Below are 25,028 nucleotides of genomic sequence, written 5' to 3'. Positions count from 1 at the left end.
CCGGTCGCACGCGCGGTATCGTCCACCCGGCAGTTATCCGACCGATCGACATCATTCCAGTCGCACGCGCGGTATCGTCCGCCCGGCATTTATCCGACCGATCGACATCATTCCGGTCGCACGCGCGGTATCGTCCGCCCGGCAGTTATCCGACCGATCGACGTCATTCCGGTCGCACGCGCGGTATCGTCCGCCCGGTAGTTATCCGACCGATCGACATCATTCCGGTCGCACGCGCGGTATCGTCCGCCCGGCATTTATCTGACCGATCGACATCATTCCGGTCGCACGCGCGGTATCGTCCGCCTGGCAGTTATCCGACCGATCGACATCATTCCGATCGCACACGCGGTATCGTCCGCCCGGCATTTATCCGACCGATCGCCATCATTCCGGTCGCACGAGCGGTATCGTCCGCCCGGCATCTATCCATCCGATCGGCGTCATTTCGATCGGTCGCACGCGCGGTATCGTCCGCCCGGCATCTATCCATCCGATCGGCGTCATTTCGATCGCTCGCACGACAGCGTCCGTCTAGCATCTATCCATCCGATCGGCGTCATTTCGATCGCTCGCACGACATCGTTCGTCTAGCATCTATCCATCCGATCGACTGCACTTCGATCATCCGGTCGGTATCTTCATGGTCGCGTACTAGGCATCGCTCGTCCGCTCGGTCTACCTGTTGTCCAGCGTGTTGTTCGGTCTACTATGCTTGCACTCGTCATGCGCTTGTTGTTTTGTCGCTCATTTGATGTTTTATCGTTCGCTCGGCCTCGGGCCGATTATTGACTTGATCCGCTCGGTACCGTTACCATCTCCTACGACGCCACTATTATAGCGACCGCTCGAGCGACATTATATTATTGGTTCAGCGATTTAACTTTGACATCGATAGCGGTTCAATTCTTTGCAATAGACTGTCCAGTCAGTCGGACTCACGCCTCCTTCGACTAGACTCGAGGGGGAGGCTTGTGATCCGGAGGTAAATTATGGCATGAGAGGTAAATAGAGAAGTGGTCAGGGGCATTTTGGGGATTGAGGATTGCTAGGGCTGAGGGGTTTTTGGGAAGCGCCGTTCACAGCAGAGAAGGGGGACTTGCTCGCGTTTGAGGGGGCTGGGGTTTGGTGATCCTTTCCGCCGCCAGCCACCAGGGAGAGGCTCTCTCCTTCCCAAGCTCTCCGCTAGCGCCGACGAAGCCGCCAGCGCTCCCTTCTTCCTCTCCTCTACCCTCCATCACTCCGGCCTTCTCATTCCAGCGCCGCCGCCATGAGGAGGGAATAGGGGGGCTCGCTAGGTTCGTTGTTGCTGCTGCCGCCGTCGGCCTTCTCCTCTCCCTCTCCTCTTGTCGGTAGTCACGACCTTGGCACGAGAGGCCACCGTGAGGAAGACACCTCGTGTCCTCCTCCTTTGTCAGTAGTCACCTACCGGAACAGGAGCATTGCTCCTCTTCTTGCCGGAAATCTCCTCCGGCGCGGGCTTCGTCCGGCAGCCCCCGACATCACCCTACAATGGGATCCGCCTCCGGCCACAGCCGCCTCTGGCAGCCGACGCCTCCGGCGTCTAGCGCCGTCACCTCCGGCAGCTCCTGCCGCAGCCACCGACACCTCCGGGCAGCCGTCGTCACCCACGGGACAACCGCCATTCGGCGGACTCAGGTTTGTTTATTCCGACCGTCGCGCCGAGATTGGGTTCGGCCATCGAGCCGAGGTTGTTCCGGCCATCGAGTTGTTGGGTTTTACTCTGTGCATCTCTCTTATGATTACGAGCTATCTGTGTTATCCGGCCTGCGTGCCGCGTATCGGCCTACGAGCCATTATGTCTCGGCCTACATGCCGCTTTCCGGATCCAGGGCCACGATGACTTGATCAGTAGCTCGACCAGCTCATCCATCCATCCGAGGGCGCCCCCCTGGGCCAGGGTACGTTCTCGTACTCGGTATCTGTTTATTTTACTACTATTCTGTTATTATCTGGATACTCATATATCTGTGGGATTCGCCTCGAGCACCGAGGTACCAGAGGCCGGGGCGACCCGGTCGTTGGATGCAGGTACAGTTGACCGGAGGAGGACTTTAGACGACCTAGTCAACGCAGCGGACAGATCATCAACCGGGTCATGGGGATGCGGTCAACCTTCCAGACACGTCACACCGGCAGGTTCGTTTTCTCAGCTTCCAGACAGGATCAATATACATAAGAAATATTGTTCAACTTAACCTAAGATCATGGCATGTCATATTAGCTTCATATCTTGTCTTATGAGAATCATAGCATGCTTAAATTTTTAGGTTAAAGCCCTTCTAGGCCCCCAACTCTATCATGGCCGAATGTACATGAATATGGAATCCAGTTTAAATTGACATACAAGGTGTAAAAACATTAACAACACCATTTATCATGAGGTACACATCATAAGAATAAGGGAACATGCTTGGTTTAGGTTTAGAGCTCTTCTAGTTCTTTTGTTCCTTCTATGCCAAAAATCTAAGTTCATAAATTTATGTTCTAACCAAACATTCTAGCATGAAAATATTAGTTTAACCCTCCTACCATAAGGTACATAACATAAGCAACATCATGAACATATCTTAGTTGGTTTTCAAGGTTCTTTAAACTCTTTCTTTTTGTTTGGCCGAAACCCTCATGAAACAACCATAGGTTTTTAAGAAATATTTTTACATAACAATCACATAGCTATTGTACCACAGGTGAGGGGAACTTACATCCTTTCGCTTGTGGTTTTTCTTAAGGAGGAAAGTGTTCTAGTTGTTAAGGAAGGAAGAAGGTTCTTCTTCTTGTGCCTCCTTTGATTTCCTTTGCTTGGGAGGGCTAGAACATGAAGATTTCTTCTTGGAAATTAGCTTCCTTGGAGAAGAACTTGACTTAGTGCTCGGATCAAAGAGTGGGAGGATCTCCTAGTCTCGGTGAAGAAAAGAAAGGGAGGAAGGAGGAGGAAGAATGAGGAAAATGAGAGATTTACTTCTCATTTTTCTATTTATTCATCATGAGAGGAATTTATGCCTTCATTAATCTTTCCCTTAATTCATCCATTACTCCTCTCTTGATTCCCATGAAAATGAGGAGAGGGAAGGGTGAGGAAGACAACTTGCCTTCTTCTTGTTCCTTCTCTTAACCAAGAGGGTGAAGAGGTGAGCAATTTGGTTTTCTCTTGCACTTTGCTTTATTTTTTTTCTTCTCTCCTTTAACTAACATTTTTATTCCTTCCTATGCATATGTTACTCTCTATCCTAGTGGTGATCATGCCATTAATCTTTCCCTATTATTGGTGGGAGGTTCGAGGTTCAATCCTTGGCCTCCACCTTTTACCTCTTATTTTTATTTTGTTTCTTACTCTTCTTTTTCTCTTATCCTTTTTATTTATTTCCATGCTCTTAATGAGCATGTATTTATAAAAATTCGTGGGTGTTACAACTATACCGACAACTTGTAAAGATCTAATGTTGTGATCCTTCAATTGTCGGAGCAACATTTGGGCATCGTGGAAGCATTTTTTGAGTAGCGGGTAAGAGAGAAACTTCTTTGAATTGTTGTATTAAAGCTGTTGGTCGAAGCCTCCTTTTATAGCCCCATCAAAGTGTCAGATCAGTTGAAGGTGATTGGATATTCAAACTCTGATTTCGCTAGATTCTTGGATAGCAGGAGGTCCCCTTCAAGGTATATTTTCATGCTCGTTAGAGAGACTATATCTTGGAAGAATGTCAAGTGGACACTAGTAGTCACTTCTATTTTGGAGGTAGAGTTGATAACATGCTACGAAACATCCAAACATGGGATTTGACTACATAATTTAATCATCGCATTGCAAATTATAGATGGCATTAATAGGCCATTGAGGATAGACTATAATAATAAAGTCATAGAATTATATTATAAGAATAACCAAAGTACATCGAAGTCAAAACAAATCAACATCAAGTTTCTGGTAGTTAAATAAAGAGTTCAAAGTCCTCAAGTGATGATAGAGCATATCAATACATATTCCATGTTGGCAGATCCACTCACCAAGGGTTTGGTGTCTAAGATGTTAGATTTTAAGGGATGTCCTAAGGTAATCGCCTTACGATTTTTACTAAATATAAATTCACTATTTAAGTGCATATTATATGTTTGATTTTTTTTTAACTCATTTACTAAATGTCCGCAATACAATTTATAACATGAGAGAAATTATGATTGGAACACAACTAGTGATTATCTCTACATGTATAATTATGAACATATTAAAATTTCCCTAGTCATCAAATTGATGCATTCAGACATCATCAATTCTGTAAGACTAGTACGGGTTATACTCCTTAGTTCACCAAGTAAGTGTTTTCTCACTGGTTGGAGACATTGGGATGTCGGGAGTTAAATGTAGATGCTAGTTATGGTAAATAGTTCATTGGAGTAACTCATTATAAAACTTCATATGTTTATCTATATATATGGATATGTCTGTGAAACTCTTACTGCAGCTCGAGTGCAAGTTTCCTTCGACTTGAGGTATACAAGTAGATTAGGATCCATATATGGTTATTAGGAAGTTGTATACAAGTTTTATCTTATTGTTTGATTATGGAGTGCTTCTATATTGTATATCTTTATTATCTAAAGATAAAACTTTGTTGCATGTGTCGCTTCCGCTCGGCTGGAACTCCCCTGTGCTTGTGTCACGTCCGCTCGGCCTAAGTTCCGCTCTGCCAATGTCAAGTCATGCTGCCTGGCCGAGCGGGGTAGCTGCTAGGTCCGGCCTCTGCATATTGTCTCCTCTTCCGTCCGGTGTCTACTACTCCATTGAGGGTCGGTCATTTGACACCTCCTCGTGTCAAAGTCGAGATCAGACCAGAACCTTCTCCCCTCGGTCGGGGCATAATCGCCTGACCAGTCGATGATATCTAAGCGTTGACCGCTTTGACTTTGACCTCCACCGTGGCAACTATCTCCTGCAAGATGGGCCCCTCCTTATCACCGCATCACACGCCTCCCCCTAAAGTCTAGTTGAAGGAGGTTTTAAGTCCGACTAACAGGATAAAATTATTTGTGAAGCTTTTCACCCGCTCGGTTTATGACGTTCCTTATCTTTTGATCAGCCCGACATAATCCGTCGGTCGGCTATGGGACTGCTCTTCTGTAACCAAATGAATGTTAACAGCTTTTACTGTCGATCGACATGTTGGAGGCTATTGTTCGGCAGCACGTCCCCTTCCTTACGTCGATCAGCACAATGAACATCCATACTTGGAAAATCCTTTTCTTGCACTACCTTGGGCGAACTCAATCCGGCTAACATCAGTCATATTTCTGGGAGACCGTGCAAATCATGTCTCATGATGGCTGAGCATGGCCCATGCCTCCTTAATTTCCTCCATTAAATGTCGGCCCGTGATGAGGCGCCACGGGCCCTGCTCACTACAGTTGCAAGCTTGACGTGACAGGTGGATATCCGCTAGCGATGTGACGTTTGGCGCATAGAATTCAACGGTCCAATTTCTAGCTGGGTTTCCGCGACCTAGATCAGACGGCTCCAATCGGCTGGCCCTGAGGCTTATAAGCCCATACGCATCGCCTTCTCCTCCTTTGCATCCTCGTCCTCAAGCTCTTCGGCAATAACTGCTTGCGTTTCTTAGTGACTTCCTTCCTCCAACGACATTTTGTCCTTGTTCCTCCGCGATTTTTCTTCCTCCGTTGCTCTCCGGCGACACCCCAGTAAGCCTTTCTCCCTTCCAATCACGTCGTTTCACTCTCCTTTGCATTTTTGCGATGGTGAGTTCCTCACAGCCTCCCGTCGACGTCCCTGGGCCTTGGTACACCTCTACTGAGTCCAAGTTTGACGCCAATGATGCTGAGAGCCTAACAGCTACCTTTGAGTTTCCTTCCAACTACAAAGTTGTTCTTCCTTCCCCTTTTGATCGGCCAAATTCTCCACCACCTACCTGTCTTTATTTCTTTAGGGATCAGTTTACCGCCGGTCTGCGATTTTCCCATTCACCCCTTCTTTCCTATCGTTTATAAATACTTTCGCATCTCCCTTCATCAATTAGTGTCAAACTCCTTTCGGCTGCTATGTGGGATAGTGGTTCTGTTCCGCTTGCACGACATTCCTCTCACTCCCCAGATTTTTCATTACTTTATTATCCCAAATTGTCCAAGCCGGGGACTTTTCTTTTCCAAGCCCGAGTGAGCTTAGTTTTCTTTGACAAAATACCGACCTCAATGTGCATTGGAGGAAATACTTCTTTTTTGTACGCCTTCCCAAGTGGCTAGACTTCCTGACCAATTGGAAGCTCGAAGTGGCGAGTCAGCCTCCACTGAAATAGTACAAGAGTCGATCAGACTACCTCAATGCAGCTTCAATGTTGGTCAGTCAGAAATATGACATCTACAAGTTGCTGTTGGAGGGTGTCCTCTACATTTTCGGCTTGAGTTCGATTCGCACCCAGCTTCCGTCCAGCCTAGGTATGCAATTTCTTCACTCCTTCCTTTGATTCTAACTAATTTTTCTCCCTCTTTTGTAGTTGAAGTCATGCTATGTGCGCGTCTAGCCGACAAGGCTAAGCTTGTGGATGCCGCGATCAATGCAGCGGCTGTGGAGGAGTTGGAGAGAAGCGGTCTGTAGCCGATCGGCTCACAATAAGATCCACAAGACGAGAGTGAAGCGACTCTAGTCTTGGTGAGCAGAGGGGCAGCCAGCCGAACGCCAAGCAGTGGAGCGGCTGGTGGATCACACCCTCCCTTCGAATGGCTTTCGGTCATTCAGGTTGAGGAGGCGTCAAGCTCGGCCTCCTCAAGAGAGCCACTGATCAAGCGCAAGAGCCGCTGGGCAGAGCCTTCATCGCGCTCTGCTTCCTCGGTGGTGCGGACCGCCGAGTGGGTTGAAACTTCAACTCCCACTCCCGTTCAAGAGACTGCAACCCCTACGTCGTCTGATCGGATGCCATCGCTATTTGGTCTGCCACAGGGAACTCTTTGCGCTCCGCCAGTGGTATTCATGCCACCACCATCGAAGGTCAAAAAATCTAGTATCCATCTGATGTCCTCAGTTCGGCCATCTGACCGAGCGACCTCTGCCCAATCAGCCCCAAGCGGCCAGCGCCATATAACGACGATTCTTCATCTGTCGACTAAGGAATGACACGAGTCGACTAGCACTGAATCCCGAGCCCCCGAGCACTAAATAATTATCCAGGGGCCGCTCGCACAGATATGGGCTAACGCCCGAGCCCGTGCAGCGATGATGCCTCTAGGGGCGCTTGTGGACAGCCACACCCAGATGTCTACTGGGATAAGTATTGTGTTTTATTGTATTTTCTCAATTTATCCCCAGCCGGCGTTTATACCTTCTTGGTTATCCGTAATATTGGATAGAGAGTCTGTCCATGTGTCAAAGGCTCACCTTTCTAGAGGAGGAGGTCAAGAAACTGAAGGCGTTGAATGGTCAATCATCCTCCTCTCAAGAGCAGATGAATGTTGAGGTGGCTAAGCTGAGGGCTGATCTGGCGAAGAGCACCGAGCTGCTTGAGGCCGAGCGAGGAAAGAGCGCAGAGCAGGCCTCTCTGCTAGCTCGGTTTAACAAACAAGTCAGCACTTTTGACGCCAAGATCGAATCAGCTAATGCGAGGAAACTCCGAACCATCGAAGACCAGGACATGAAGAATAAAGAGATTCGGGCCCTCGCTAAGAAACTCAAAGAAGCTAAAGATTTCTTGGTCGCTGAATGGAAAAGTTAGTTGACCGAAAAAACTGCCCTTCAAAGCCAACTCTCCGTAAAAAATGATGAGCTGGCCACCGCGATGGACGAGCTCGAGGCCTCTCGAGTGGCTTTGAAAACTTATCAAGATGTTGAGCCTAGTCATTTTGAGGCTATGAAGAAGAACTATATCCGCTCGGATGTTTTCAATGACAAGGTCGTCGATCGAGCACTTCGCCTATTCGGCCTGGCAATAGAAGGGGTGTTCAGCTAACTCAAGTAGGTGGTTACATCTCTGCTACTTTATTGTGTAAGGTCATCAGTTGGGACAAGCTGACTAAATCGCTGCCCGATGATGCCTTGGATTATCTAGAGTGAGCTTCTCTTGAGTGCTGCTATATAACCCTTTTTCTTGTAACCCTCCTGCCAGATATTTGTAATCTTTCTAAGTATTAATGAATGATTACCTGTTCGGCGATCTTTTATTATGTGTTTGTACCCTTGCCATCCTTCGACCGCTTTCGATTTGACACATATTTTAGTTCGTGCCGCCACATAAACCCCCGAGTGAGTTTGCGAGCTGCTTATTGCTACTTTGTGACCTTCCGATTGATAGGAGAATAATCCCGAATAGTCACCATATTTTAAAGCCTTGGAGCTTTTGAGTAGCTCGTATTCAGGGGCGGTCGTTCATCGTTCTTGAATTATAAGATCGGCGCTTGCCGGCTCACCGAGCCAAGGGTTTAAGGTCGCCACTCGACCGTTGGTGAAAACCAGGGTTTAAGGTCGTCGCTCGATCGTTAATGAAGACTAGGCGAAGACTAGGGTTTAAGGTTGCCGCTCGAATTTGTGTTTTCTTTGTTTTTTCGAATTTGTGATTCGATTGTTCCTTTTGGTTAAACCTAGGGTTATATAAGAAAATTAAATATTAGATTTCATTGAAAGGCGTTGTCTAGGAAGTGGTGGATGCTCCCATACCCAAGAAGGCCTAATGTCTCGCCATGTTTAACCTGGAAGCCGATTTCTGAAATTAATATTTAATTGAATTTATAACATGGGTGGATTTGAATCAATAATGTTAAGCATCATTTGCGATCCAAATCTAAACCACTAAGAACAGATAAGTTAAATTTGGAATCAATAATGTTAAGTTTCATTTGTGATTCCTAATTTAATTTCTAAAGAATACAATAGGTTGTTAGTAAAGGTTCAGGACTTGTACAAAATTTTTGTACAAGGGAATCAGTATGATATTCGGCATAGCAACCAACAATTGGTATCAGAGCTAGGGTTTACCTCTGTGTGTTTAGTTTTCAGTTTAATTATGCACATGTCATACATAATTTAGGCAGGATAATAGTAGGATATGCTAACTTTGTGGTTGCAGGTTCCAACTATTATGGCTTATAGATATTGTGTGTGATTGGACCCTTGGACATGTTAAGGGCATTTTATTATGTGTGAATTATTGTAATATTAAATACAGCAGGAGTTGTATTAGTTATTAGGATTTTATATTTTTGTTTCGATCTAGATTACATGTACATTCCTTTGTGGAATATAGGATCGATATATGTAAAATTCTATTTTTGTCACGGATCGTATCCTTGCAAGGCATGGTACTATTTGTGGACCAGAGGCGCAGCGAAAAAAGAAGCAAGACAGATGCGGCGACTAGACCCGATTGCGGTGGCTAAAGATGGCAGCAGCTAGGGTAGGCAGCACACGGAGGACAGTGATGGAAAAGGCCATAATAGTTGGAAAATTATTTTTCCATATTTGTTGCTTTATTTGTTGTGATGTATGCTTGCATAGTTAAAATTCCTCACCTTAAATAACTAAGTGGGAGAGGGATTAGTAAATAATTTCCACGATCTCCATTACTGGTTTGTAAGTGATATAACAAACTTGTTTGTTGGCTATGAGTGCCTCTCTCCACAACGGATGAGTTTGTTTGCGAATCACTAGATCAAACTTCTTTTATGGATGGTTATAGGAAATTATTTAGGATGTGTGTGATATTCTCCAACTGAAGGGGCACAATTCTATTTAATGGACTAAGTATCAAGTAATGGTATACACTTAGGCACATTTAATAGTATCCTCCCCAACAGAGTCACTGCTATTATTTGTGTGACCAAAGGAATACCAACTATTAATTTTATTTGTCATAAAGTTAAGATGACAAGATAATAAAATTAATGTGTAAGACCCTCCTCTTACAAATGTTAAATTTGTATACGTCCACACTAACGTGGCATGTAAAATTCATGGGGTTTTGAAGTGTTGGTAAATTTAAATAGTATTGTTTGAGGAATCAAGATTATTCTAAATTTAGAGTTTTAACCAAAGTTTATTTTGTGATTCTTAGGATGACTTTCAACCCACTGGCCATGATACTGAAAGAGAACAAATTTACTGGTCTAAATTACATAGATTAAAAAAGAAACCTGGACATTGTCCTAACTGCTGAAGGCTATAAGTTTGTACTGTTGGAGGTCTACCCTAATGTGCCTAATAGTGATTCTAGTGAAGAGGAGATTGAGGCTCATAAGAAATGGGTAAAGGCAGATGAGATGGCACGGTGTTACATTTTGGCTTCAATGTCAAATGTGCTGCAACATCAGCATCAAGATTTACCAACTGCTTATGACATGATGAACAATCTCAAAGAACTCTTCGGACACCAGAATCGGGCTACTAGGCAAGAGGTAATGAGAAAGTTAATGACAGCCACCATGCCAGAGGGGACACCCGTAAAGGATCATATCCTCAAGATGATGATTTATCTAAACGAAATACAGATCCTTGGAGCTAAAATTGATGGGATAACCCAGGTCGATATTATTCTCCAAACGCTACCCAGAAATTTTGAGCAGTTTCGCCTGAACTATAACATGAACAAAAGGGAGTATACGTTGGCGGAACTTCTGACAGAACTACAGACAGCAGAAGGTATATTTCGTCATAGTTCTCAGATTCACTTTGCTGAAAATGTTTCTACTTCTAAGTTGAAAAGCAAGAAGAAGAAGAAATAAGCTGGCTCAACAAAGAAGAGATCTCTAGGTACTAGACCTAAAGCTAGAGTGAAGAAGCCAAAGGGCAAGTGCTTCATCTGTAAGCAGACTGGACATTGGAAGGCAGATTGTCCTCATAGGAATCAGAACAATAAAGGTATATCTTATTCTCTAGTAGTTGAAATATGTTTAGCGGTGTTATCTACCAGCACCTAGTGTGTAGATACAGGAGCCACTGATCATATCTGCAATACATTGCAGGGGTTCCAGGAAACCCGTCGACTATATGGAGGAGAGATAACTGTCTACATGGGTAATGCTACAAAAGTGGCGGTTGTTGCAGTGGGAGACGTCTACTTATCATTTGATAGGAATAGAAGTTTGGTTTTGAGAAATTCTCTTTATGTACCAACTTTTAGAAAGAATTTAATTTTAATTTCTAAATTATTTGTGGATAGATATTCAGTTTCTTTTGATGAGAAGGTAGTTATCAAGAAGAATAGAGTTATTATCTGTTCTGGTACATTAGTAGGCAATTTGTATACTCTAAATCTAGTAACTCCCATAAAGAAACAAATGAAAATTAATAACACATCTTCTAATTCTAATAAGAGAAAGAAACCTTCGGTGATGAACCAAATATATCTTTGGCATCTAAGACTTGGTCATATTAATTTAAATAGGATTCAAAGGCTAATAGCCGATGAACTCTTGGGTTCATTAGTGTTGGAAAACTTTCCAACTTGCAAATCTTGCTTGGAATGTAAAATGATCAAGAGACCTTTTAAGGCCAATGGGTATAGAGCCAAAGATGTGTTAGAATTGGTTCATTCTGATTTGTGTGGTCCTATGTCTATCCAGGCAAGAGGTGGTTATGAATATTTTATCTCTTTTATAGATGATTATTCAAGAAATGGATACATTTACTTGATGTGTCGTAAGTCTGAATACTTTGATAAGTTCAAAGAGTATAAGGCTGATGTGGAGAAACATTATGGTAAAAGTATCAAGACACTACGGTCTGATCATGGTGACGAGTACCTCTTTGGAGAGTTTAGTAATTACTTATCAAAGGCTGAGATTCAATCCCAATTGTCTGCACCTGGTACACCCCAACAAAACAGTGTGGAGAACGAAGGAATAGAACTCTTATAGAAATTGTTAGATCGATGATGAGTTATTCTAAATTACCAAATTTGTTTTAGGGATATGCTCTAGAAACAGTAATGTACATTCTGAATATGGTACCTTCTAAATCAGTACCCTTTACTCCCATAGAATTATCGAATGGACGTAAGCCTAGTCTGAGTCATATTCGGATATGGGGTAGTCCAGCACATGTGCTAAAGGGAAACACTAACAAGTTGGAATCACGTACAGAAGTTTGTCTGTTTGTAGGATATCCTAAGGGAATGAAAGGTGGTTTGTTTTATAATCCTAAAAATCAGAAGATCATTGTTAGCACCAATGCTCAATTTTTAGAGGAAGATTATGTAATAAACCATAAACTCATGAGTAAAATTGTTCTAGAAGAAATGCAAGAGGACACGCCTACTTTAGTACCAATAGTACAAGATGAAATATCACAAGAAACTGCAACACGTATCACAAATGATACACAACAACAGATAGTGTCTTGTCGTAGTGGGAGGGTTGTGAGGCAACCTGAGAGATTCATGTTTTTGGGAGAGTCATCGGACTTGGTCCCAGGTAAACATGAACCTGATCTCCGGACATATGACGAAGCACTCCAAGATAAAGATGCAGTATCTTGGCAAAAAGCGATAAACTCTGAAATAGAATCTATGTATTCTAATAAAGTCTGGGAGCTTGTGGAACCACCAAATGGTGTAAAAGCCGTTAGATGCAAGTGGATCTACAAAAGGAAAAGAGGGACAGATGGGAAGGTGGAAACCTTCAAAGTAAGTCTTGTTGCGAAAGGGTACACTCAGAAAGAGGGAATCGATTATGAGGAAACTTTTTCGCCAGTAGTCATGCTCAAGTCTATCTAGATACTCTTATCAATTGCCGCTCATATGGATTATGAGGTTTGGCAAATGGATGTCAAGACAGCTTTCCTTAACGGAAGTCTTAAAGAAAACATCCATATGAAGCAACCAGAGGGGTTCATTGAAAAAGGCAAAGAGTATTTAGTGTGCAAGCTAAATCGGTCTATTTATGGACTGATACTAGCTTTAAGGTCTTGGAACATCCGGTTGAATGAAGTAATCCAGTCATATGGATTTATCCAATGTCCGGATGAGTCTTGTGTATTCAAGAAGTGTGATGGAAACATGGTGGTATTTCTTGTACTATACGTAGATGACATTTTGTTAGTTGGAAATAATATCAAGGTGTTGTTGGAAGTAAGGATATCGTTATCCAAGCAATTCGATATGAAGGACTTGGGAGAATATGCACATATTCTAGGGATCAAAGTAATAAGGGATCGCAAGAAAAGAATGTTGTGCTTATAAAAAGCTTCATATATCGATACAATCCTAGCTCGTTTTAGCATGCAAGACTCCAAGAAAGGATTTCTACCTTTTAGGCATGGAGTAGCTTTATCTAAAGAGATGTCTCTGAAAACATCAAAGGAGATAGAGGACATGAAGGTAATTCCTTATGCTTCGGCTGTTGGAAGCCTAATGTATGCAATGTTATGCACGAGACCAGATATCTGTTTTGTCGTGGGCATGGTTAGCAGATATCAAAGTAACCCTGGACAAGGATATTGGACTATTGTAAAGCATATATTAAAGTACCTGAGAAGGACTAGAGATTATATGCTGGTTTACCAACCAGATGATTTGCTCCCTGTGGGTTATACGGATTCCGACTTTCAATCAGATAGGGACAATAGTAAGTCTACATCAGGCTATGTGTTTACTTTAGGAGGTGGAACCATTGCATGGAGGAGTGTTAAGCAGAAATGTGTTTCTGACTCAACCATGGAAGCTGAGTATGTGACAGCCTCTAAGGCAGCCAAAGAAGCTGTGTGGCTCAGGAACTTTCTAATGGACTTAGATGTGATTCCTAGTTTGCCCAAAATCATCACAATTTATTGTGATAATAACGGTGCAATAGCAAACTCGAAGGAACCATGAGCCCATAAGGCGAGTAAACACATAGAGCGCAAGTACCACCTGATACGAGACATCGTGAAGCGAGGAGAAGTTGTTGTCGCCAAGATTGCATCAACGGATAACCTGGCAGATCCTTTCACTAAGGCCCTTCCGGCGAAAGCTTTCCATCGACATGTTGAAGGAATGGGAATCAGATGTATGGCAGCATTGATGACAGCATAGTCTTTAGTATAAGTGGGAGATTGTTAGAGTGTATACTGAAAGTCTAGTCTTTTGTAAACATTTTATTTTGAAATAAAGAATCACATTGGTCAAATGTCTACATTTAAATGTTATGTGTAGTTGTTCAATTAATTTATATTGTAGATAATATGGTGTGTGGTGTCACACACAGAAGATCATATTATCAATTCCTTATAAATTATAAATAATTACTCACGACTAAGATGGAAATGAACAAACCATTAGAATAGTCGTAATATAATTTGACATTAGTTTATCTTGACTAATATATTAAACTAGTACACTATGAGTGTATTGAGTAGGACCATTTAAGGTAAGTTCTTTTTATACTGACTTAATAAAAGAACAAGACCTTTGTTATTATGGAAGTGTGTGCTCTTAATCCTGACATAATAACAAGCACATATATCTAGTATTTATTTCTTTGACTTATCAAAGGGTGTGATTTAGTTCGATAAATCAACAGACCTGATAAGTTGGGAAATAATATCATTTATAGTGTGTGTTGTTGATTATAGAAGGAAACTGTGTCCTAGTAATCTAGGTTGATGATGCTCCCAAGAGGAGCTTATAAGGATTGTCATGTAAACCCTGCAGGTGGGCTTAGTCTGACATGACGATAAGGTTGAGTGGTACTACTCTTAGACCTAGATATTAATTAAGTGAGTTGTCAATAACTCATTTAATTAGTGGGCATTCTATATCTTAAACACAGGGAGACTAACACACTCATGATAAGAAGGAGCCCAAAATGTAATTTGGGATTGGTACGGTAGTTCAATAATAATTCTTTAGTGGTATAAATTATTATTGATGAAATTAAGTTGGGTGTTCAGGGCGAATACGGGAAGCTTAATTTCATCGAAAAATCAAAACCAATTCCTCCTCTCGGTCCCTATCGTATCCTCTTATTTATAAAGTATTATACCCACTCATACCCACCTTCTTACCCATCTTATGGTGGCCGGCCAAGCTTAGCTTGAAGCCCAAGCAAGGGTCGGGCCGCCGACATTAAGCATTAGATGGTTCAAGTAGTGGTCGGCCCTAGCTTGGAGCCCAAGCTTAGGTGGCCGGCCACATCATAATAAAAGGATTTTATTTTTTAAATCTTTCTTATATGGAAGCCATGGTTTTAAATGAGAATTTAAAATTTAAATCTTTCCTTTTATAACTTGCTACAAAAGATTAAGAGAAAGGTTTGAAATCTTTCCTTATTTGTAGTTAAAAGGAAGATTTAATTTTTTATAAAACTTTATTTTTTTATAACTATGTTGATTTAAAAGAGAGTTTTAAAATTAAATCTTTCCTATTATAGTTTCTATAAAAGATTAAGAAAAGATTTGATATCTTTCCTTATTTATAGTTTGAGAGGAAGATTTTAATTTTAAAGATAATTTTCCTATTTGAAAATCATCCACATGTTTTAATAGAGAGATTTTAATTTATAAAATATCCTTTTATAACCAACCATGAAGGGAAAAATTATTAGAGAAATTTGTATTTTAAAATTTCCGAAAATAAATAAGAAAGTTTAAATTTTGTGTTTAAAACTTGCCTTATTTGGAGCACATGAGGTGGCCAGCCATGATAAGCGTTAAAAGGAATTTTTAATTAAATTTTCCTAATTAGCCAATGGCAAGGAACATAAGGGAATTTTAATTTCCTTATTTGCCAAGACCAAGTATTATAAAAGAGATGGTAGAGGTGCCTCACCTCATAGCACATATTCTATTGGTTCCTTTCTCTTTTCTTCCTTGGTGTGGTCGGCCCTATTCTTTTCTCTTTTCTTCTTCTTGTGGCCGAATCTCAACATCTCTTGGAGCTTTTGTGATGGCTGGATTTTGATTGGAGAAGAAGAGAAAGGAGGCTTTGCTCTTGCATCCCTTGGAGCTTGGTTGGTGGTCGAGACTTACAATTTCTTGGAGAAGTTGCTTGGCCGAAACTTGGAAGAAGGAAGAAGAAGGGCTTGGGTGGTTCTCGTCTTGGAAGATCGTCACCCACACGACGTCCGAGATAAGAAGAGGAATACGATAGAAGATCAAGAGGTTGTTGCATACAAAGAAAGGTATAACTAGTAATTATTTTCCGCATCATAGTTTTCTTTTATAGTTTTTGAAATACCAAACACAAGAGGCATGTGATTCTAGGTTTCGGATTTGTTTCGAATTTATGTTTTCTTTGTTTTTACAAATTTGTGATTCGATTGTTCCTTTTGCTTAAACCTAGGGTTATATAAGGAAATTAAATATTAGATTTCATTGAAAGGCTTTGTCTAGGAAGTGGTGGATGTTCCCATACCCAAGAAGGCCTAGTGTCTCGCCATATTTAATCTGGAAGCCGATTTCTAAAATTAATATTTAATTAAATTTATAACATGGGTGGATTTGGATCAATAATGTTAAACATCATTTGCGATCCAAGTCTAAGCCACTAAGAACAGATAAGTTAAATTTGGAATCAATAATGTTATATTCCATTTGCGATTCCTAATTTAATTTCTAAAGAACACAATAGGTTGTTAGTAAAAGTTCAGGACTTGTACAAAATTTTTGTACAGGGGAACCAGTATGATATTCCGCATAGCAACCAACATTAAGGTCACTACTCGACCGTTAGGGAAGACACATCTCAAGAGTGGAATTATGGTCTTTTATTCATATTTGCCATGCGTTCAGGAAACATACAAAAATATATATATTCACTCGCGCACCTCTCATGTGGCCATGTAAGGTTGGAGATGATTCGCGCTCCACGACCTCTCGAGCTACCTTCCCCCCTCATCCTTCAAGTAGTATGCACTTGAGTGGAGCTTTTGCACAACCTTGAAAGGTCCCTCCCATGGGGATTCGAGCTTGGGGACGTCGCCGACCGACTTCACCTTCTTCCACATGAGATCGCTGCCCCGGAAGGTCCTCGGGATCACCCTCCGATTATAATTCTTCTTCATCCATTGTCGGTACGCCGTTAGCCGAACAGCTGCTTTAGCCCGCGTTTCGTCCACCAAGTCGAGCTCCATGAGCCTCCATTAGGCGTTTACTTCATCGTAATACTGCACCCGATCGGATTCTACCCTGACCTCCACGGGGATGACTGCTTCACCCCCATATACCAAATGGAATGGGGTTACGTCGGTCCCCTTCTTCGGGGTCGTGCGAAGGGCCCACAACACACTACGGAGCTCGTCGACCCAGCTGCCTCCTGTGTGGTCCAGCCGAGTGTGTAGAACTCTGAGGATTTTCCAATTGACAACTTCGGCTTGTCCGTTGCCCTGGGGGTAGGCTACAAAGGAGAAAGCCTGTTGGATGCCATAGCTCTCGCACCACTCTCTAAGCCCCTATCGGTAAATTATCTCCCATTGTCTTATATGAGTCGGCATAGGATGCTGAACCGACATATGATGTTTTGTCAAATGAACTTAATGATCATATGCTCAGTTATTCTTGCAAGCGGCTCAGCTTCCACCCACTTCGAGAAGTAGTCCACCGCGACGAGAAAAAATCTCCGCTGACCTGTCACCATGGGGAATGGTCCAACGATATCCATGCCCCATTGGTCGAATGAGCAAGATACCGTGGGCGCCTTTATTTCCTCGATCGGTCAGTGCGAAAGGTTATGATACTTTTGGCAGAACAAGCAGGTAGCTACCATCCGAGTGACGTCTTCTTGGAGGGTCGGCCAAAAATATCTGACTAGGAGTATCTTCCTAGCTAACGCAGGGCCGCCCAGATGGCCTTCGCAGGAACCTTGGTGCACCTCCCGCAGAATGTATTCGGCATCTTCCGATCCAATCCATTTGAGTAGGGGTCTGGAGAAGGCTCTCTTCTAAAGTTGGTCCCCGACCAAAGTGAACCATCCGATCCTCCTCTTTAGCAAGTGAGCTTCTTCCTAATTGGCATGTGTAACTCCCGACCGCAAGAACTCTACCAGAGTCATTCTCCAATCATTCGGGAAGTCATTCCTTCCAATTGGTCAATATGTGCCACGAGCGAGACCTGTTCGATCGGCTGCCCTATGACGATTGGTGATAATGAACTAGATAATTTTGCCAACTCATCTGCCGCCTGATTCTATGATCGAGAGATCTTTTGTATAATGACCTCCTGAAAGTTGTTCTTCATCTTCTCAAAGGATTCTGCATAGAGCCTAAGTCAGGCATTGCTTATCTCGAACATCCCGAATAGCTACTGAGCGGCCAATTGAGAGTTTGAGTGGATGAGGACTTTAACGGCTCCCACATGCTGAGTTGCCTGTAAGACGGCTATCAATGCTTCATACTCAGCTTCATTATTAGTGGCGCAGTAGTCAAGCCGAACGGAAAGCTACATCCGGTCTTCCCGTGGTGAGATGAGCAATATGTCGATTCTGCTACCTTGCCAAGTGGACTAGCCATCAACATATATTTTCCACGTTGCCTCCGGCTCGACATTCTGGACCTCTATGACAAAATCCGCCAAGGCCTGAGCCTTAATTGCCGCTCAGGGTTGATATTGTATGTCGAATTTGCTTAGCTCGATCGTCCATTTGATCAGTCTTCCTGATGCCTCGAGGTTGAGAAGAACCCGTCCCAATGAGCTGTTAGTCAGCATGATGATTGAGTGTGTGAGTAAATATGGACGAAGCCTCCGAGCAATGAGGATCAAAGCATAAGCTAATTTTTCCAGACTGGTGTAGCGAGACTTTGCATCTTTCAATATATGGCTTAAAATGTATACATGCTATTGCTCTTGGCCATTATGCCTAACTAGAGCCGATCCAACGACATGTTAATTGGATGATAAATAAATTCAAAGTGACTCATCAACAATCGTCTTGGCCAATACAAGTAAGGAGTTTAAATATTCCTTAAGCTCTTCCAATGCCCGATCACACTCGGCGTCCCACTGGAATTTTGTAGCTCGACTAAGCACTTTAAAGAATTGTAGGCTCCGGTCGGATGACTTGGATATGAATCTGGACAATGTCGTGATCTGACCAGTCAGCCGTTGAGCTTCCCTCAAGTTCCGAGGCAGTGGCATGTCTTGTAACGCTTTGACTTTGCTTGGATTGGCTTCAATGCCCCGCTCGGTGATGATGTAACCCAGGAAGCGACCACTCTTCACGCCAAATAGAAACTTACTCGAATTCAGTTTTATTCCATAAGCCCTCAGCTTTCAGCAGGTTTTCTCGTTATCTGCACACAGGTCAGCAGCTCAGAAGGATTTTATTAATATGTCATCGACATATACCTCCATGTTACGGTTGATCTACCGTCGGAACACCTTGTTCATCAGCCTCTGGTAAGTGGCTCCGGCATTCTTGAGTCTGAACGACATGACGTTGTAGCTGTACGTTCCGTCGGCTGTAATGAAGCTGACCTTCTCCTGGTCTTCTCAAGCGAGCGGCACTTGGTGATACCCTTGGTATGTGTCGAGCATGCAAATCAGCTTGCAACCCGCCGTTGAGTCTACCATCTGATCTATCCTGGGTAACAGATAGAAGTCTTTTGGGCACGCCTTATTTAAATTGTGGAAATCAATATAGACACGCCATTTATTGCCCGGCTTTGAGACTAACATGGCATTAGCTAGCTAGCTCGGGAATTAAACTTTCCTAATATGGCCAACCTTCAGCAACTTCTCTATCTCCGCCCGGATGATCAAATTTTGCTCCGCGCTAAAGTCCCTCTTTCTTTGCTTTACCGGTCGAGCGTCCGGTCAAACATGAAGCTTATGCTGAGCCACACTCGGGGAGATACCGGGAAGCTCATGTGTTAACCATGCGAACACATCATGATTTGTCTAAGGAAGGCGACCAACTCTGCCTTCTTCTCCACCTTCAGGTTGGCGATGATAAAGGTGGTTGCTTTCGTTCGGCTTGGGTCAATCTGAACCTCCTCCTTTTCTTCGTACACCAATATAGGAGGTTTTTTGATTATTGTGTTCACCTCCAAGCGTGGATTCTTCCTAGTGCTTCTCACTTCAGACTTGACCATCTCGACGTAGCATCGCCGAGCGACCAACTGATCACCTTTGACTTCGCCCACCCAGTCGTCCACCGGGAACTTGATCTTTTGGCAATATGTAAACACCACTGCCCAGAATTCGTTGAGGGCTGGTCGGCCCAAGATAACGTTGTAGGCCGACGGTGCATCCATCACGATGAAGTTTGTGGTCCTGGTTCTCCTCAGTGGCTCTTCCCCGAGCGAGATGACCAGTTGGGCCTGTCCGAGCGGCAGTACTTCGTTGCCCGTAAAATCGTAGAGAGGGGTCGTTATGGCCAGCAACTCATTTTGATCGATTTGTAATTGATCGGACGCCTTCTTGAAAATAATGTTCACCAAACTCTCTATATCAAACAAAAGTTCGGTGAATAGTATAATTAGCAATTACCGCCTGAATGATCAGCGCGTCATCATGAGGGATCTCCACTCCCTCCAAATCGCTGGGGCCGAAGCTGATCTCGGGCCCTTCGGCCTTCTCCCTGCTGCATCCCACGGCGTGGATCTCCAATCGCTGAGCGTACAACTTCCTGGCTTTGTTGGAGTCGCCGCCGGTCGGCCCACCGGCAATCATGCATATTTCTCCTCGAGCGGCATTGTTCCTATTTTCTTATTCCCGAGCGGAGGGTCTATTTTGCTCGGCTGTGACTCGGGAGGGATCAACGTTACCCCTCCGCTGGTGCTGATGGTACTGCTCAGGCTCCCTTCTTTCGTCCTCTAATCGCTCGGTAGACCGTTGTCTATGTCGCCAATCGGGAGTTGGAGATCGGCGGCAGTATCCCCTCAGTGTCGGTCTATTATCGATCGGTGTCAGATCGTAGCAATCATGCGTGTTGTGCGTCGTCTACCAGTGAAAGGAGCAGAACATTGGCGTCCATACCTTGCCTCTTGTCATCTTCTGCCGACTAGAGGTCACATGATGCACGGCATGTGTCCTGGCCTCCTGGTGTGGTCGTGCTCCCTCTGCTCTTGGCCCTTTGGGCGGTTGGTGGTTGCTTGACGGTCGTCGCTCGGGCGCCGACACAGGCTTGGTCGGTGTCTCTTTCTTCCTCGCTGCCTGGGCTTCTTCCACATTTATATATTCATTGGCCTTCCTGAGCAGGTGGTTGAAGTCCCTGGGCGGCTTCCTAATGAGCGATCGGAAGAACACTCCTTTAACCAACCCTTGAGTAAAGGCGTTCATCATCATCTCGGATGAAACTGAGGGGATATGCATGGCTACTTAATTGAAACGCCTAATATACGCTCGGAGTGCTTCCTTAGGCCCCTGCTTTAGCGCAAAGAGGCTAATGCTCATCTTCGGATAGCGTCGGCTGCTGGCAAAATGGTGTTGGAATACAGCTTGAAAGTCCTTGAAGCTATGTATTGATCCGTCCGACAGCCTTCAGAACCAGTGCTACGCTGAACTGGAGAGAGTATAAAAGAAAGACTCGGCACTTCACCCCATCTGTATACTGGTGCAACGTGACTGCGTTATCAAACTTATCCTGATGATCATCTGGATCGATCATTCCATTGTATTCTCCGATCGCCAGTGGGGTATAGTGCCTAGGTAGAGGGTCACACAAGATCTTCTGAGGGAACTGTAGATTGATCCGTTCGGGCGAAGTGTGACTTCTAGGTGTCTTTCCTTTTCACGCATCCCAAACAGGAGCGTTGTCCGAAGATGATCCCCTTTCCTGGTTTTCCTGAGCTATTTCTAAGGGGGTTTAGAATAAGGTGCGATGAAAGGGGATGGGCGTGGGCAGCGCTTCCCCCTGCGTGTCCGTCGGCCCTCTATTCTGCCTCATATGAAAACTGGTTCTGGTCGGTCTTCTAATCCCGCTCGCCCTCCTGCTGCCGACGTCGTCGGCTATTGTACTAGCCAATCGGCTAGTGCCTACTGTTGCTGCTATTCAAACATCTTCGCCGCTCAGGCTTGCACGAGTATGTTGAGCTCCTCTTTGGTGAGCGTCATGGTGGTGAGTCGTCCAACGTCCTCCATCTTCTCAACTCGGATGCAGGTTAAGTTCTCACAGACGGCGCCAAATATGATCCTGCCCGAAAGTCAATGAGATGGAAAGTTGGGGATGTGGCACTCCCGCTGACCGCCTGTAGACTCTGCCCCGACCTGCAACACAGATTACGTCAATGCCAAGCTAGGGAAGGGGTTCCCGGAGTTAGTCCTCTAACGCTTAATTCAGTCATCGGTGATGATGTAGAAGGTGAAGCAACAACAAGAATGAACAGTAGCACAAGTAGTGTCTATTGCATACCACCACTGATGCTTGGACCCACCCCTTTATATAGAGCTCCTGTAGCGCGCGTACATGCTCCCCAAGGCGAACACACTTCCCAAAGTTTCCCCTGAAAAGACTTGTCAGTAAAGTGTCTCTGACACAATAACTAAACATGCCGAGCATATCTCTGAAGTGACAGTGGAAGCTGTAGGACCGATGGGCCGGCTAGAAGGGGGGGTTGAATAGCCCTGAAAAATCAAAACGCAAATACCCTTCTCGAACTCTTAAACTAACACTTGCATAAAAATTAACATAAACAATAAAAAGCAAGAAAAAGAAGAGGCACCGGATTTGACTTGGTTACAACCGGGGTGGTTGTTAATCCAAGAAAGTTGATCGAACTATCAATCTCCTTCAGGCGGAGAAGCCTCTTACAGCAGTGAAAGCACAAAAGACAGAAGCTAAACTAGAACAAAAGCGCACAAGTGTTTGGAATGTAAATTACTGAGTTGATTGAAAGCTTATGGACCAAGGCTATATTTATAGCCTTGGTCGGGGCGCCTGGAAGGGTTCCGGGCGCCCTGGGGGGGATAAAATTTATCCTCCAATGTTCAGATCGAGATAATTCTCGATCTGGTCAAAATTACTGTTCCGGGCGCCCGGAAGGGTTCCGGGCGCCCCGGAGGGGTCCGGGCGCCCCGGTCAGTTCCGGGCGCCCCGGACCCCGAAAGTCAACACAGTTGACTTTTTTATCCGGGACCGCTTCTCTGGTTCAGTCCCGCCTCGGTCCGGTTCTTCCGCTCCGGATCCGCTCGTTTGGGTGATCTCTGCCTTCCGGAAAAGGGCTCACCCGAACCCAACTTCCGGTCTTCTCGAGCGTGCTTCCCTCCGGCTTCTCGTCCCTCGGAATTACCGCATGTTTCCTTCTCGTCCGCCAGCGTACTCATCCGCTCGTACCCGGTGCCGACCTTCTCGCTAGCGTCTCTTGCTCCCCGAGCAATCTTCCGCTCCGGCTTTTGTCCCTCGGAACCACCGCGTCCTTCTCGTCCGGTGTACTCTTCCACAACTATCATCCCGTGCCGTCCTTCTCACTAGCTGCGTCTTCCGCTCGACTACCTGTGTTCCTAAGCTCCTGCACACTTAGACACAAGGTTAAAAACCAACAGGACCTAACTTAACTTGTATCACACCAAAACAACCTTGGGGATCCAACAATCTCCCCCTTTTTGGTGTGATCAACCCAAGTTAAGCTAGGGTCAAAACAGACATAACATAACTTTAACTAAATTTGCAATTGAGTACAAAAAATAGAATTAGTTAAATTAAATTATTTTGAATCTACCTCCCCCTAGACTTATACTAATCCTTCTCCCCCTTTGATCACACAAAAAATGGGGTTTAAAAAATCTAAGGGTTTAAAGACTTAGAAAATAATAAAAAAAATTTAAGTCTTTGAAAAAAAATGAGAATTTTCTAAGTAACTGAAGCAGAAATTTTTAGTTTCACGAAAAAGATTTTTAACTTGGGAAAAGTGATTTTGAGAATTTTTCTAAGTTGTTAAAAAAATTCTTAAGTAAGAAAAATTTTGAAAAATAATTTCTAAGTTTTTTTTTATTTTAAAAATGTTTGAATAACTTTTTAAAGCATTATTTAAATTCAACCTTAATGCTTTTTATCAGAAAGTTAATTAAATATTTATTTCGATATTTTGGCTTCCAGGTCGTGGCGAGGCACTAGGCCTTCTTGGTTATTGGAGCAACAACCACTTCCTTAGACAAAACCTCATAAAGAAATTCACTGTTTAATTTTCTCGCTGAAAGCGCTAATTTCGATTTAGGATTTAGGCTAAGCAAGATTTAGGAACCCAATAAAGGTTCCAGCCTACTGGGTTAACCAAATGTTTCTTAGGGACATATTTTTTTGAAATGTTCCTAATTTGTCCAGGATGATATTTAAAGAACCAATTTAAATTATTAGATCTTCTAAAATTGGTTTTAGATGGACATGTATGGATTTTTAAGTCTTCTACTTGAATTTTCAAATTTTGAATTTCTAACTTTAATTTTTCATTTTCTAGTTTTGATTTATCTAATTCTTCTAAGGGACACGACTTAGCTAGAATTACTTTTAAATTTTTATTTTCACTTTCTAATTTGCAGCAATCTTTTGTTAAAAGTTTAACGAATTTAAACATTTTATCGGGAGGAAGAGATCGTACCTGACTTACCTTGTCGATCTTGTTTGTTTCTCCCCTGAGCTGCTGCTTTCTTCCGACGTGTCTCCCCCTTCATCGATGCTCTCGATGCTCATTTCGGAAGAGCTTGAATCGCAGTCGTCGTCTTGATGACTCGCCATTAGTGCGAGTCCGGAGAATGCTTCGACTTCCGATTCGGACGACGTATCGTCCGACGTTGCCTTCAGGGCCTTTTGTTTTTGGATAGACTTCTTACCCTTTTCCTTGTCTTTGTTCTTCAGCTTGGGGCAGTTGTCCTTGGCATGCCCTTCTTCGTCGCAATGGTAGCAGCGGATCGTTCTTTTCTTTCTATCCTGTGGATGGTTAGTTTTTCTAGAATTGTATAACTTTTTAAATCGTCTTACCATCATTACCATTTCCTCGTCGTCGAGAGAAGATTTCGATTCAGGTTCGTCTCTCGAAGCTTTGAGGGCGACGTTGTTCTTTGGCTCCCTCAATCCTGCACATCTTGACTCATGCACTTCAAATGTTGAAAAAAATTCTTCTAATGAAATTTTTTCTAAGTCCTTCGAAATGTAAAAGGCATCTACTAATGATGC

This window comes from Zingiber officinale, chromosome 5A, assembly GCF_018446385.1.
Source record: "Zingiber officinale cultivar Zhangliang chromosome 5A, Zo_v1.1, whole genome shotgun sequence".
Lineage (NCBI taxonomy): Eukaryota > Viridiplantae > Streptophyta > Magnoliopsida > Zingiberales > Zingiberaceae > Zingiber > Zingiber officinale.
Note: the sequence above shows the minus strand (reverse complement) of the source record.